Raw genomic sequence first — 16,998 nt, 5'->3', positions numbered from 1 at the left:
GAGCAGATCTGAACACTCTTTCTGTAGAAAAGGCAACTGGACATTTGGAGCGCTAAGAGAATAGTAGTGCAAAAACGAATATATTCAAATATAAACTACACAGAAGCATTCTGTGAAACTTCTTTCTGATCTGAGCATTCAGCTAACAGAGTTAAACCATACTTTTGATTGAGCAGTTTTGAAACACTCTGTCTGTAGAAAATGCAACTGGACATTCGTAGCGCTAAGTGGGTAATAGTGGAAAAAAGAATATGTTCAAATATAAACTACACAGAAGCATTGTATGAAACTTCTTTCTGTTCTGTGCATTCAACTAACAGAGTTGAAACTTACTTTTGATTGAGCCTTTCTGAAAAACTCTTTCTGTAGAAACTGCAATTGGACATTCTGAGCGCTAAGAGGCCTCTATTGGGAAAAATAATATCTTCAAATAAAAACTACACAGAAGCATTGTGTGAAACTTATTTCTGATATGTTCATTAAGCTAACAGAGTTAAACCATACTTTTGATTGCGCAGTTCTGAACACTCTTTCTGTAGAAAATGCAAGTGGACATTCGGAGCGCTAAGAGGGTAATAGTGGAAAAAGGAATATATTCAAATATAAACTACACAGTAGCATTCTGTGAAAATTCTTTCTGTTCTGTGCATTCAACTAACAGAGTTGAACCTTACTTTTGATTGAGCCGTTCTGAAACACTCTTTCTGTAGAAACTGCAATTGGACATGCTAAGCGCTAAGAGGCCTACATTGGGAAAACGAATATCTTCAAATAAAAACTACACAGCTGCATTCTGTGAAACTTATTTCTGATCTGTAAATTCAGTTAACAGAGATAAAACATATTTTTGATTGAGCAGTTATGAAACACTCTTTTTGTAGAAAATGCAAGTGGAGATTCGGAGCGCTAAGAGGGTAATAGTGGAAAAAGGAATGTCTTCAAATATAAACTACACAGAATCATTCGGTGAAACTTCTTTCTGATCTGTGCATTCAGCTAACAGAGTTAAACCATACTTTTGATTGAGCAGATCTGAACACTCTTTCTGTAGAAAATGCAACTGGACATTTGGAGCGCTAAGAGCGTAGTAGTGGAAAAAGGAATATATTCAAATATAAACTACACAGAAGCATTCTGTGAAACTTATTTCTGATCTGAGCATTCAGCTAACAGAGTTAAACCATACTTTTGATTGAGCAGTTTTGAAACACTCTGTCTGTAGAAAATGCAACTGGACATTCGTAGCGCTAAGTGGGTAATAGTGGAAAAAAGAATATGTTCAAATATAAACTACACAGAAGCATTGTATGAAACTTCTTTCTGTTCTGTGCATTCAACTAACAGAGTTGAACCTTACTTATGATTGAGCCTTTCTGAAACACTCTTTCTGTAGAAACTGCAATTGGACATTCTGAGCACTAAGAGGCCTCTATTGGGAAAAATAATATCTTCAAATAAAAACTACACAGAAGCATTTTGTGAAACTTATTTCTGATATGTTCATTAAGCTAACAGAGTTAAACCATACTTTTGATTGCGCAGTTCTGAACACTCTTTCTGTAGAAAATGCAAGTGGACATTCGGAGCGCTAAGAGGGTAATAGTGGAAAAAGGAATATATTCAAATATAAACTACACAGTAGCATTCTGTGAAAATTCTTTCTGTTCTGTGCATTCAACTAACAGAGTTGAACCTTACTTTTGATTGAGCCGTTCTGAAACACTCTTTCTGTAGAAACTGCAATTGGACATGCTAAGCGCTAAGAGGCCTACATTGGGAAAAACAATATCTTCAAATAAAAACTACACAGATGCATTCTGTGAAACTTATTTCTCATCTGTAAATTCAGTTAACAGAGATAAAACATATTTTTGATTGAGCAGTTATGAAACACTCTTTTTGTAGAAAATGCAAGTGGAGATTCGGAGCGCTAAGAGGGTAATAGTGGAAAAAGGAATGTCTTCAAATATAAACTACACAGAATCATTCGGTGAAACTTCTTTCTGATCTGTGCATTCAGCTAACAGAGTTAAACCATACTTTTGATTGAGCAGATCTGAACACTCTTTCTGTAGAAAATGCAACTGGACATTTGGAGCGCTAAGAGCGTAGTAGTGGAAAAAGGAATATATTCAAATATAAACTACACAGAAGCATTCTGTGAAACTTCTTTCTGATCTGAGCATTCAGCTAACAGAGTTAAACCACACATTTGATTGAGCAGTTTTGAAACACTCTGTCTGCAGTAAATGCAACTGGACATTCGTAGCGCTAAGTGGGTAATAGTGGAAAAAAGAATATGTTCAAATATAAACTACACAGAAGCATTGTATGAAACTTCTTTCTGTTCTGTGCATTCAACTAACAGAGTTGAACCTTACTTTTGATTGAGCCGTTCTGAAACACTCTTTCTGTAGAAACTGCAATTGGACATTCTGAGCGCTAGGAGGCCTATATTGGGAAAAAGAATGTCTACAAATAAAAACTACACGGAAGAATTGTGTGAAACTTCTTTCTGTTCTGTTTGTTCAACTAAAAGAGTTGAACCTTAGTTTTGATTGAGCCGTTCTGAAACACTCTTTCTGTAGAAAATGCAAGTGGAGATTCGGAGCGCTAAGAGGGTAATAGTGGAAAAAGGAATGTCTCCAAATATAAACTACACAGAATCATTCTGTGAAACTTCTTTCTGATCTGTGCATTCAGCTAACAGAGTTAAACCATACTTTTGATTGAGCAGATCTGAACACTCTTTCTGTAGAAAATGCAACTGGACATTTGGAGCGCTAAGAGAGTAGTAGTGGAAAAAGGAATATATTCAAATATAAACTACACAGAAGCATTCTGTGAAACTTCTTTCTGATCTGAGCATTCAGCTAACAGAGTTAAACCACACATTTGATTGAGCAGTTTTGAAACACTCTGTCTGCAGTAAATGCAACTGGACATTCGTAGCGCTAAGTGGGTAATAGTGGAAAAAAGAATATGTTCAAATATAAACTACACAGAAGCATTGTATGAAACTTCTTTCTGTTCTGTGCATTCAACTAACAGAGTTGAACCTTACTTTTGATTGAGCCGTTCTGAAACACTCTTTCTGTAGAAACTGCAATTGGACATTCTGAGCGCTAGGAGGCCTATATTGGGAAAAAAATGTCTACAAATAAAAACTACACGGAAGAATTGTGTGAAACTTCTTTCTGTTCTGTTTGTTCAACTAAAAGAGTTGAACATTAGTTTTGATTGAGCCGTTCTGAAACACTCTTTCTGTAGAAAATGCAAGTGGAGATTCGGAGCGCTAAGAGGGTAATAGTGGAAAAAGGAATGTCTCCAAATATAAACTACACAGAATCATTCTGTGAAACTTCTTTCTGATCTGTGCATTCAGCTAACAGAGTTAAACCATACTTTTGATTGAGCAGATCTGAACACTCTTTCTGTAGAAAATGCACCTGGACATTTGGAGCGCTAAGAGAGTAGTAGTGGAGAAAGGAATATATTCAAATATAAACTACACAGAAGCATTCTGTGAAACTTCTTTCTGATCTGAGCATTCAGCTAACAGAGTTAAACCATACTTTTGATTGAGCAGTTTTGAAACACTCTGTCTGTAGAAAATGCAACTGTACATTCGTAGCGCTAAGTGGGTAATAGTGGAAAAAAGAATATGTTCAAATATAAACTACACAGAAGCATTGTATGAAACTTCTTTCTGTTCTGTGCATTCAACTAACAGAGTTGAACCTTACTTTTGATTGAGCCGTTCTGAAACACTCTTTCTGTAGAAACTGCAATTGGACATTCTGAGCGCTAGGAGGCCTATATTGGGAATAAGAATGTCTACAAATAAAAACTACACAGAAGAATTGTGTGAAAATTCTTTCTGTTCTGTTTCTTCAACTAAAAGAGTTGAACCTTAGTTTTGATTGAGCCGTTCTGAAACACTCTTTCTGTAGAAAATGCAAGTGGAGATTTGGAGTGCTAAGAGGGTCATAGTGGAAAAAGGAATGTCTCCAAATATAAACTACACAGAATCATTCTGTGAAACTTCTTTCTGATCTGTGCATTCAGCTAACAGATTTAAATCATACTTTTGATTGAGCAGATCTGAACACTCTTTCTGTAGAAAATGCAACTGGACATTTGGAGCGCTAAGAGAATAGTAGTGCAAAAACGCATATATTCAAATATAAACTACACAGAAGCATTCTGTGAAACTTCTTTCTGATCTGAGCATTCAGCTAACAGAGTTAAACCATACTTTTGATTGAGCAGTTTTGAAACACTCTGTCTGTAGAAAATGCAACTGGACATTCGTAGCGCTAAGTGGGTAATAGTGGAAAAATGAATATGTTCAAATATAAACTACACAGAAGCATTGTATGAAACTTCTTTCTGTTCTGTGCATTCAACTAACAGAGTTGAACCTTACTTTTGATTGAGCCTTTCTGAAAAACTCTTTCTGTAGAAACTGCAATTGGACATTCTGAGCGCTAAGAGGCCTCTATTGGGAAAAATAATATCTTCAAATAAAAACTACACAGAAGCATTGTGTGAAACTTATTTCTGATATGTTCATTAAGCTAACAGAGTTAAACCATACTTTTGATTGCGCAGTTCTGAACACTCTTTCTGTAGAAAATGCAAGTGGACATTCGGAGCGCTAAGAGGGTAATAGTGGAAAAAGGAATATATTCAAATATAAACTACACAGTAGCATTCTGTGAAAATTCTTTCTGTTCTGTGCATTCAACTAACAGAGTTGAACCTTACTTTTGATTGAGCCGTTCTGAAACACTCTTTCTGTAGAAACTGCAATTGGACATGCTAAGCGCTAAGAGGCCTACATTGGGAAAACGAATATCTTCAAATAAAAACTACACAGCTGCATTCTGTGAAACTTATTTCTGATCTGTAAATTCAGTTAACAGAGATAAAACATATTTTTGATTGAGCAGTTATGAAACACTCTTTTTGTAGAAAATGCAAGTGGAGATTCGGAGCGCTAAGAGGGTAATAGTGGAAAAAGGAATGTCTTCAAATATAAACTACACAGAATCATTCGGTGAAACTTCTTTCTGATCTGTGCATTCAGCTAACAGAGTTAAACCATACTTTTGATTGAGCAGATCTGAACACTCTTTCTGTAGAAAATGCAACTGGACATTTGGAGCGCTAAGAGCGTAGTAGTGGAAAAAGGAATATATTCAAATATAAACTACACAGAAGCATTCTGTGAAACTTATTTCTGATCTGAGCATTCAGCTAACAGAGTTAAACCATACTTTTGATTGAGCAGTTTTGAAACACTCTGTCTGTAGAAAATGCAACTGGACATTCGTAGCGCTAAGTGGGTAATAGTGGAAAAAAGAATATGTTCAAATATAAACTACACAGAAGCATTGTATGAAACTTCTTTCTGTTCTGTGCATTCAACTAACAGAGTTGAACCTTACTTATGATTGAGCCTTTCTGAAACACTCTTTCTGTAGAAACTGCAATTGGACATTCTGAGCACTAAGAGGCCTCTATTGGGAAAAATAATATCTTCAAATAAAAACTACACAGAAGCATTTTGTGAAACTTATTTCTGATATGTTCATTAAGCTAACAGAGTTAAACCATACTTTTGATTGCGCAGTTCTGAACACTCTTTCTGTAGAAAATGCAAGTGGACATTCGGAGCGCTAAGAGGGTAATAGTGGAAAAAGGAATATATTCAAATATAAACTACACAGTAGCATTCTGTGAATATTCTTTCTGTTCTGTGCATTCAACTAACAGAGTTGAACCTTACTTTTGATTGAGCCGTTCTGAAACACTCTTTCTGTAGAAACTGCAATTGGACATGCTAAGCGCTAAGAGGCCTACATTGGGAAAAACAATATCTTCAAATAAAAACTACACAGATGCATTCTGTGAAACTTATTTCTCATCTGTAAATTCAGTTAACAGAGATAAAACATATTTTTGATTGAGCAGTTATGAAACACTCTTTTTGTAGAAAATGCAAGTGGAGATTCGGAGCGCTAAGAGGGTAATAGTGGAAAAAGGAATGTCTTCAAATATAAACTACACAGAATCATTCGGTGAAACTTCTTTCTGATCTGTGCATTCAGCTAACAGAGTTAAACCATACTTTTGATTGAGCAGATCTGAACACTCTTTCTGTAGAAAATGCAACTGGACATTTGGAGCGCTAAGAGCGTAGTAGTGGAAAAAGGAATATATTCAAATATAAACTACACAGAAGCATTCTGTGAAACTTATTTCTGATCTGAGCATTCAGCTAACAGAGTTAAACCATACTTTTGATTGAGCAGTTTTGAAACACTCTGTCTGTAGAAAATGCAACTGGACATTCGTAGCGCTAAGTGGGTAATAGTGGAAAAAAGAATATGTTCAAATATAAACTACACAGAAGCATTGTATGAAACTTCTTTCTGTTCTGTGCATTCAACTAACAGAGTTGAACCTTACTTTTGATTGAGCCGTTCTGAAACACTCTTTCTGTAGAAACTGCAATTGGACATTCTGAGCGCTAGGAGGCCTATATTGGGAAAAAGAATGTCTACAAATAAAAACTACACGGAAGAATTGTGTGAAACTTCTTTCTGTTCTGTTTGTTCAACTAAAAGAGTTGAACCTTAGTTTTGATTGAGCCGTTCTGAAACACTCTTTCTGTAGAAAATGCAAGTGGAGATTCGGAGCGCTAAGAGGGTAATAGTGGAAAAAGGAATGTCTCCAAATATAAACTACACAGAATCATTCTGTGAAACTTCTTTCTGATCTGTGCATTCAGCTAACAGAGTTAAACCATACTTTTGATTGAGCAGATCTGAACACTCTTTCTGTAGAAAATGCAACTGGACATTTGGAGCGCTAAGAGAGTAGTAGTGGAAAAAGGAATATATTCAAATATAAACTACACAGAAGCATTCTGTGAAACTTCTTTCTGATCTGAGCATTCAGCTAACAGAGTTAAACCACACATTTGATTGAGCAGTTTTGAAACACTCTGTCTGCAGTAAATGCAACTGGACATTCGTAGCGCTAAGTGGGTAATAGTGGAAAAAAGAATATGTTCAAATATAAACTACACAGAAGCATTGTATGAAACTTCTTTCTGTTCTGTGCATTCAACTAACAGAGTTGAACCTTACTTTTGATTGAGCCGTTCTGAAACACTCTTTCTGTAGAAACTGCAATTGGACATTCTGAGCGCTAGGAGGCCTATATTGGGAAAAAGAATGTCTACAAATAAAAACTACACGGAAGAATTGTGTGAAACTTCTTTCTGTTCTGTTTGTTCAACTAAAAGAGTTGAACCTTAGTTTTGATTGAGCCGTTCTGAAACACTCTTTCTGTAGAAAATGCAAGTGGAGATTCGGAGCGCTAAGAGGGTAATAGTGGAAAAAGGAATGTCTCCAAATATAAACTACACAGAATCATTCTGTGAAACTTCTTTCTGATCTGTGCATTCAGCTAACAGAGTTAAACCATACTTTTGATTGAGCAGATCTGAACACTCTTTCTGTAGAAAATGCAACTGGACATTTGGAGCGCTAAGAGAGTAGTAGTGGAAAAAGGAATATATTCAAATATAAACTACACAGAAGCATTCTGTGAAACTTCTTTCTGATCTGAGCATTCAGCTAACAGAGTTAAACCACACATTTGATTGAGCAGTTTTGAAACACTCTGTCTGCAGTAAATGCAACTGGACATTCGTAGCGCTAAGTGGGTAATAGTGGAAAAAAGAATATGTTCAAATATAAACTACACAGAAGCATTGTATGAAACTTCTTTCTGTTCTGTGCATTCAACTAACAGAGTTGAACCTTACTTATGATTGAGCCTTTCTGAAACACTCTTTCTGTAGAAACTGCAATTGGACATTCTGAGCACTAAGAGGCCTCTATTGGGAAAAATAATATCTTCAAATAAAAACTACACAGAAGCATTTTGTGAAACTTATTTCTGATATGTTCATTAAGCTAACAGAGTTAAACCATACTTTTGATTGCGCAGTTCTGAACACTCTTTCTGTAGAAAATGCAAGTGGACATTCGGAGCGCTAAGAGGGTAATAGTGGAAAAAGGAATATATTCAAATATAAACTACACAGTAGCATTCTGTGAATATTCTTTCTGTTCTGTGCATTCAACTAACAGAGTTGAACCTTACTTTTGATTGAGCCGTTCTGAAACACTCTTTCTGTAGAAACTGCAATTGGACATGCTAAGCGCTAAGAGGCCTACATTGGGAAAAACAATATCTTCAAATAAAAACTACACAGATGCATTCTGTGAAACTTATTTCTCATCTGTAAATTCAGTTAACAGAGATAAAACATATTTTTGATTGAGCAGTTATGAAACACTCTTTTTGTAGAAAATGCAAGTGGAGATTCGGAGCGCTAAGAGGGTAATAGTGGAAAAAGGAATGTCTTCAAATATAAACTACACAGAATCATTCGGTGAAACTTCTTTCTGATCTGTGCATTCAGCTAACAGAGTTAAACCATACTTTTGATTGAGCAGATCTGAACACTCTTTCTGTAGAAAATGCAACTGGACATTTGGAGCGCTAAGAGCATAGTAGTGGAAAAAGGAATATATTCAAATATAAACTACACAGAAGCATTCTGTGAAACTTATTTCTGATCTGAGCATTCAGCTAACAGAGTTAAACCATACTTTTGATTGAGCAGTTTTGAAACACTCTGTCTGTAGAAAATGCAACTGGACATTCGTAGCGCTAAGTGGGTAATAGTGGAAAAAAGAATATGTTCAAATATAAACTACACAGAAGCATTGTATGAAACTTCTTTCTGTTCTGTGCATTCAACTAACAGAGTTGAACCTTACTTTTGATTGAGCCGTTCTGAAACACTCTTTCTGTAGAAACTGCAATTGGACATTCTGAGCGCTAGGAGGCCTATATTGGGAAAAAGAATGTCTACAAATAAAAACTACACGGAAGAATTGTGTGAAACTTCTTTCTGTTCTGTTTGTTCAACTAAAAGAGTTGAACCTTAGTTTTGATTGAGCCGTTCTGAAACACTCTTTCTGTAGAAAATGCAAGTGGAGATTCGGAGCGCTAAGAGGGTAATAGTGGAAAAAGGAATGTCTCCAAATATAAACTACACAGAATCATTCTGTGAAACTTCTTTCTGATCTGTGCATTCAGCTAACAGAGTTAAACCATACTTTTGATTGAGCAGATCTGAACACTCTTTCTGTAGAAAATGCAACTGGACATTTGGAGCGCTAAGAGAGTAGTAGTGGAAAAAGGAATATATTCAAATATAAACTACACAGAAGCATTCTGTGAAACTTCTTTCTGATCTGAGCATTCAGCTAACAGAGTTAAACCACACATTTGATTGAGCAGTTTTGAAACACTCTGTCTGCAGTAAATGCAACTGGACATTCGTAGCGCTAAGTGGGTAATAGTGGAAAAAAGAATATGTTCAAATATAAACTACACAGAAGCATTGTATGAAACTTCTTTCTGTTCTGTGCATTCAACTAACAGAGTTGAACCTTACTTTTGATTGAGCCGTTCTGAAACACTCTTTCTGTAGAAACTGCAATTGGACATTCTGAGCGCTAGGAGGCCTATATTGGGAAAAAGAATGTCTACAAATAAAAACTACACGGAAGAATTGTGTGAAACTTCTTTCTGTTCTGTTTGTTCAACTAAAAGAGTTGAACCTTAGTTTTGATTGAGCCGTTCTGAAACACTCTTTCTGTAGAAAATGCAAGTGGAGATTCGGAGCGCTAAGAGGGTAATAGTGGAAAAAGGAATGTCTCCAAATATAAACTACACAGAATCATTCTGTGAAACTTCTTTCTGATCTGTGCATTCAGCTAACAGAGTTAAACCATACTTTTGATTGAGCAGATCTGAACACTCTTTCTGTAGAAAATGCAACTGGACATTTGGAGCGCTAAGAGAGTAGTAGTGGAAAAAGGAATATATTCAAATATAAACTACACAGAAGCATTCTGTGAAACTTCTTTCTGATCTGAGCATTCAGCTAACAGAGTTAAACCACACATTTGATTGAGCAGTTTTGAAACACTCTGTCTGCAGTAAATGCAACTGGACATTCGTAGCGCTAAGTGGGTAATAGTGGAAAAAAGAATATGTTCAAATATAAACTACACAGAAGCATTGTATGAAACTTCTTTCTGTTCTGTGCATTCAACTAACAGAGTTGAACCTTACTTTTGATTGAGCCGTTCTGAAACACTCTTTCTGTAGAAACTGCAATTGGACATTCTGAGCGCTAGGAGGCCTATATTGGGAAAAAGAATGTCTACAAATAAAAACTACACGGAAGAATTGTGTGAAACTTCTTTCTGTTCTGTTTGTTCAACTAAAAGAGTTGAACATTAGTTTTGATTGAGCCGTTCTGAAACACTCTTTCTGTAGAAAATGCAAGTGGAGATTCGGAGCGCTAAGAGGGTAATAGTGGAAAAAGGAATGTCTCCAAATATAAACTACACAGAATCATTCTGTGAAACTTCTTTCTGATCTGTGCATTCAGCTAACAGAGTTAAACCATACTTTTGATTGAGCAGATCTGAACACTCTTTCTGTAGAAAATGCAACTGGACATTTGGAGCGCTAAGAGAGTAGTAGTGGAAAAAGGAATATATTCAAATATAAACTACACAGAAGCATTCTGTGAAACTTCTTTCTGATCTGAGCATTCAGCTAACAGAGTTAAACCACACATTTGATTGAGCAGTTTTGAAACACTCTGTCTGCAGTAAATGCAACTGGACATTCGTAGCGCTAAGTGGGTAATAGTGGAAAAAAGAATATGTTCAAATATAAACTACACAGAAGCATTGTATGAAACTTCTTTCTGTTCTGTGCATTCAACTAACAGAGTTGAACCTTACTTTTGATTGAGCCGTTCTGAAACACTCTTTCTGTAGAAACTGCAATTGGACATTCTGAGCGCTAGGAGGCCTATATTGGGAAAAAGAATGTCTACAAATAAAAACTACACAGAAGAATTGTGTGAAACTTCTTTCTGTTCTGTTTGTTCAACTAAAAGATTTGAACCTTAGTTTTGATTGAGCTGTTCTGAAACACTCTTTCTGTAGAAAATGCAAGTGGAGATTCGGAGCGCTAAGAGGGTAATAGTGGAAAAAGGAATGTCTCCAAATATAAACTACACAGAATCATTCTGTGAAACTTCTTTCTGATCTGTGCATTCAGCTAACAGAGTTAAACCATACTTTTGATTGAGCAGATCTGAACACTCTTTCTGTAGAAAATGCACCTGGACATTTGGAGCGCTAAGAGAGTAGTAGTGGAGAAAGGAATATATTCAAATATAAACTACACAGAAGCATTCTGTGAAACTTCTTTCTGATCTGAGCATTCAGCTAACAGAGTTAAACCATACTTTTGATTGAGCAGTTTTGAAACACTCTGTCTGTAGAAAATGCAACTGTACATTCGTAGCGCTAAGTGGGTAATAGTGGAAAAAAGAATATGTTCAAATATAAACTACACAGAAGCATTGTATGAAACTTCTTTCTGTTCTGTGCATTCAACTAACAGAGTTGAACCTTACTTTTGATTGAGCCGTTCTGAAACACTCTTTCTGTAGAAACTGCAATTGGACATTCTGAGCGCTAGGAGGCCTATATTGGGAATAAGAATGTCTACAAATAAAAACTACACAGAAGAATTGTGTGAAAATTCTTTCTGTTCTGTTTCTTCAACTAAAAGAGTTGAACCTTAGTTTTGATTGAGCCGTTCTGAAACACTCTTTCTGTAGAAAATGCAAGTGGAGATTTGGAGCGCTAAGAGGGTCATAGTGGAAAAAGGAATGTCTCCAAATATAAACTACAGAGAATCATTCTGTGAAACTTCTTTCTGATCTGTGCATTCAGCTAACAGATTTAAACCATACTTTTGATTGAGCAGATCTGAACACTCTTTCTGTAGAAAATGCAACTGGACATTTGGAGCGCTAAGAGAGTAGTAGTGCAAAAAGGAATATATTCAAATATAAACTACACAGAAGCATTCTGTGAAACTTCTTTCTGATCTGAGCATTCAGCTAACAGAGTTAAACCATACTTTTGATTGAGCAGTTTTGAAACACTCTGTCTGTAGAAAATGCAACTGTACATTCGTAGCGCTAAGTGGGTAATAGTGGAAAAAAGAATATGTTCAAATATAAACTACACAGAAGCATTGTATGAAACTTCTTTCTGTTCTGTGCATTCAACTAACAGAGTTGAACCTTACTTTTGATTGAGCCGTTCTGAAACACTCTTTCTGTAGAAACTGCAATTGGACATTCTGAGCGCTAGGAGGCCTATATTGGGAATAAGAATGTCTACAAATAAAAACTACACAGAAGAATTGTGTGAAAATTCTTTCTGTTCTGTTTCTTCAACTAAAAGAGTTGAACCTTAGTTTTGATTGAGCCGTTCTGAAACACTCTTTCTGTAGAAAATGCAAGTGGAGATTTGGAGTGCTAAGAGGGTCATAGTGGAAAAAGGAATGTCTCCAAATATAAACTACACAGAATCATTCTGTGAAACTTCTTTCTGATCTGTGCATTCAGCTAACAGATTTAAATCATACTTTTGATTGAGCAGATCTGAACACTCTTTCTGTAGAAAATGCAACTGGACATTTGGAGCGCTAAGAGAATAGTAGTGCAAAAACGCATATATTCAAATATAAACTACACAGAAGCATTCTGTGAAACTTCTTTCTGATCTGAGCATTCAGCTAACAGAGTTAAACCATACTTTTGATTGAGCAGTTTTGAAACACTCTGTCTGTAGAAAATGCAACTGGACATTCGTAGTGCTAAGTGGGTAATAGTGGAAAAAAGAATATGTTCAAATATAAACTACACAGAAGCATTGTATGAAACTTCTTTCTGTTCTGTGCATTCAACTAACAGAGTTGAACCTTACTTTTGATTGAGCCTTTCTGAAAAACTCTTCTGTAGAAACTGCAATTGGACATTCTGAGCGCTAAGAGGCCTCTATTGGGAAAAATAATATCTTCAAATAAAAACTACACAGAAGCATTGTGTGAAACTTATTTCTGATATGTTCATTAAGCTAACAGAGTTAAACCATACTTTTGATTGCGCAGTTCTGAACACTCTTTCTGTAGAAAATGCAAGTGGACATTCGGAGCGCTAAGAGGGTAATAGTGGAAAAAGGAATATATTCAAATATAAACTACACAGTAGCATTCTGTGAAAATTCTTTCTGTTCTGTGCATTCAACTAACAGAGTTGAACCTTACTTTTGATTGAGCCGTTCTGAAACACTCTTTCTGTAGAAACTGCAATTGGACATGCTAAGCGCTAAGAGGCCTACATTGGGAAAATGAATATCTTCAAATAAAAACTACACAGCTGCATTCTGTGAAACTTATTTCTGATCTGTAAATTCAGTTAACAGAGATAAAACATATTTTTGATTGAGCAGTTATGAAACACTCTTTTTGTAGAAAATGCAAGTGGAGATTCGGAGCGCTAAGAGGGTAATAGTGGAAAAAGGAATGTCTTCAAATATAAACTACACAGAATCATTCGGTGAAACTTCTTTCTGATCTGTGCATTCAGCTAACAGAGTTAAACCATACTTTTGATTGAGCAGATCTGAACACTCTTTCTGTAGAAAATGCAACTGGACATTTGGAGCGCTAAGAGCGTAGTAGTGGAAAAAGGAATATATTCAAATATAAACTACACAGAAGCATTCTGTGAAACTTATTTCTGATCTGAGCATTCAGCTAACAGAGTTAAACCATACTTTTGATTGAGCAGTTTTGAAACACTCTGTCTGTAGAAAATGCAACTGGACATTCGTAGCGCTAAGTGGGTAATAGTGGAAAAAAGAATATGTTCAAATATAAACTACACAGAAGCATTGTATGAAACTTCTTTCTGTTCTGTGCATTCAACTAACAGAGTTGAACCTTACTTATGATTGAGCCTTTCTGAAACACTCTTTCTGTAGAAACTGCAATTGGACATTCTGAGCACTAAGAGGCCTCTATTGGGAAAAATAATATCTTCAAATAAAAACTACACAGAAGCATTGTGTGAAACTTATTTCTGATATGTTCATTAAGCTAACAGAGTTAAACCATACTTTTGATTGCGCAGTTCTGAACACTCTTTCTGTAGAAAATGCAAGTGGACATTCGGAGCGCTAAGAGGGTAATAGTGGAAAAAGGAATATATTCAAATATAAACTACACAGTAGCATTCTGTGAAAATTCTTTCTGTTCTGTGCATTCAACTAACAGAGTTGAACCTTACTTTTGATTGAGCCGTTCTGAAACACTCTTTCTGTAGAAACTGCAATTGGACATGCTAAGCGCTAAGAGGCCTACATTGGGAAAAACAATATCTTCAAATAAAAACTACACAGATGCATTCTGTGAAACTTATTTCTCATCTGTAAATTCAGTTAACAGAGATAAAACATATTTTTGATTGAGCAGTTATGAAACACTCTTTTTGTAGAAAATGCAAGTGGAGATTCGGAGCGCTAAGAGGGTAATAGTGGAAAAAGGAATGTCTTCAAATATAAACTACACAGAATCATTCGGTGAAACTTCTTTCTGATCTGTGCATTCAGCTAACAGAGTTAAACCATACTTTTGATTGAGCAGATCTGAACACTCTTTCTGTAGAAAATGCAACTGGACATTTGGAGCGCTAAGAGCGTAGTAGTGGAAAAAGGAATATATTCAAATATAAACTACACAGAAGCATTCTGTGAAACTTATTTCTGATCTGAGCATTCAGCTAACAGAGTTAAACCATACTTTTGATTGAGCAGTTTTGAAACACTCTGTCTGTAGAAAATGCAACTGGACATTCGTAGCGCTAAGTGGGTAATAGTGGAAAAAAGAATATGTTCAAATATAAACTACACAGAAGCATTGTATGAAACTTCTTTCTGTTCTGTGCATTCAACTAACAGAGTTGAACCTTACTTTTGATTGAGCCGTTCTGAAACACTCTTTCTGTAGAAACTGCAATTGGACATTCTGAGCGCTAGGAGGCCTATATTGGGAAAAAGAATGTCTACAAATAAAAACTACACGGAAGAATTGTGTGAAACTTCTTTCTGTTCTGTTTGTTCAACTAAAAGAGTTGAACCTTAGTTTTGATTGAGCCGTTCTGAAACACTCTTTCTGTAGAAAATGCAAGTGGAGATTCGGAGCGCTAAGAGGGTAATAGTGGAAAAAGGAATGTCTCCAAATATAAACTACACAGAATCATTCTGTGAAACTTCTTTCTGATCTGTGCATTCAGCTAACAGAGTTAAACCATACTTTTGATTGAGCAGATCTGAACACTCTTTCTGTAGAAAATGCAACTGGACATTTGGAGCGCTAAGAGAGTAGTAGTGGAAAAAGGAATATATTCAAATATAAACTACACAGAAGCATTCTGTGAAACTTCTTTCTGATCTGAGCATTCAGCTAACAGAGTTAAACCACACATTTGATTGAGCAGTTTTGAAACACTCTGTCTGCAGTAAATGCAACTGGACATTCGTAGCGCTAAGTGGGTAATAGTGGAAAAAAGAATATGTTCAAATATAAACTACACAGAAGCATTGTATGAAACTTCTTTCTGTTCTGTGCATTCAACTAACAGAGTTGAACCTTACTTTTGATTGAGCCGTTCTGAAACACTCTTTCTGTAGAAACTGCAATTGGACATTCTGAGCGCTAGGAGGCCTATATTGGGAAAAAGAATGTCTACAAATAAAAACTACACGGAAGAATTGTGTGAAACTTCTTTCTGTTCTGTTTGTTCAACTAAAAGAGTTGAACCTTAGTTTTGATTGAGCCGTTCTGAAACACTCTTTCTGTAGAAAATGCAAGTGGAGATTCGGAGCGCTAAGAGGGTAATAGTGGAAAAAGGAATGTCTCCAAATATAAACTACACAGAATCATTCTGTGAAACTTCTTTCTGATCTGTGCATTCAGCTAACAGAGTTAAACCATACTTTTGATTGAGCAGATCTGAACACTCTTTCTGTAGAAAATGCAACTGGACATTTGGAGCGCTAAGAGAGTAGTAGTGGAAAAAGGAATATATTCAAATATAAACTACACAGAAGCATTCTGTGAAACTTCTTTCTGATCTGAGCATTCAGCTAACAGAGTTAAACCACACATTTGATTGAGCAGTTTTGAAACACTCTGTCTGCAGTAAATGCAACTGGACATTCGTAGCGCTAAGTGGGTAATAGTGGAAAAAAGAATATGTTCAAATATAAACTACACAGAAGCATTGTATGAAACTTCTTTCTGTTCTGTGCATTCAACTAACAGAGTTGAACCTTACTTTTGATTGAGCCGTTCTGAAACACTCTTTCTGTAGAAACTGCAATTGGACATTCTGAGCGCTAGGAGGCCTATATTGGGAAAAAGAATGTCTACAAATAAAAACTACACGGAAGAATTGTGTGAAACTTCTTTCTGTTCTGTTTGTTCAACTAAAAGAGTTGAACCTTAGTTTTGATTGAGCCGTTCTGAAACACTCTTTCTGTAGAAAATGCAAGTGGAGATTCGGAGCGCTAAGAGGGTAATAGTGGAAAAAGGAATGTCTCCAAATATAAACTACACAGAATCATTCTGTGAAACTTCTTTCTGATCTGTGCATTCAGCTAACAGAGTTAAACCATACTTTTGATTGAGCAGATCTGAACACTCTTTCTGTAGAAAATGCAACTGGACATTTGGAGCGCTAAGAGAGTAGTAGTGGAAAAAGGAATATATTCAAATATAAACTACACAGAAGCATTCTGTGAAACTTCTTTCTGATCTGAGCATTCAGCTAACAGAGTTAAACCACACATTTGATTGAGCAGTTTTGAAACACTCTGTCTGCAGTAAATGCAACTGGACATTCGTAGCGCTAAGTGGGTAATAGTGGAAAAAAGAATATGTTCAAATATAAACTAC

The sequence above is a fragment of the Symphalangus syndactylus genome, chromosome Y (assembly GCF_028878055.3).
Source record: "Symphalangus syndactylus isolate Jambi chromosome Y, NHGRI_mSymSyn1-v2.1_pri, whole genome shotgun sequence".
NCBI classification, from domain to species: Eukaryota; Metazoa; Chordata; class Mammalia; order Primates; family Hylobatidae; genus Symphalangus; species Symphalangus syndactylus.
Note: the sequence above shows the minus strand (reverse complement) of the source record.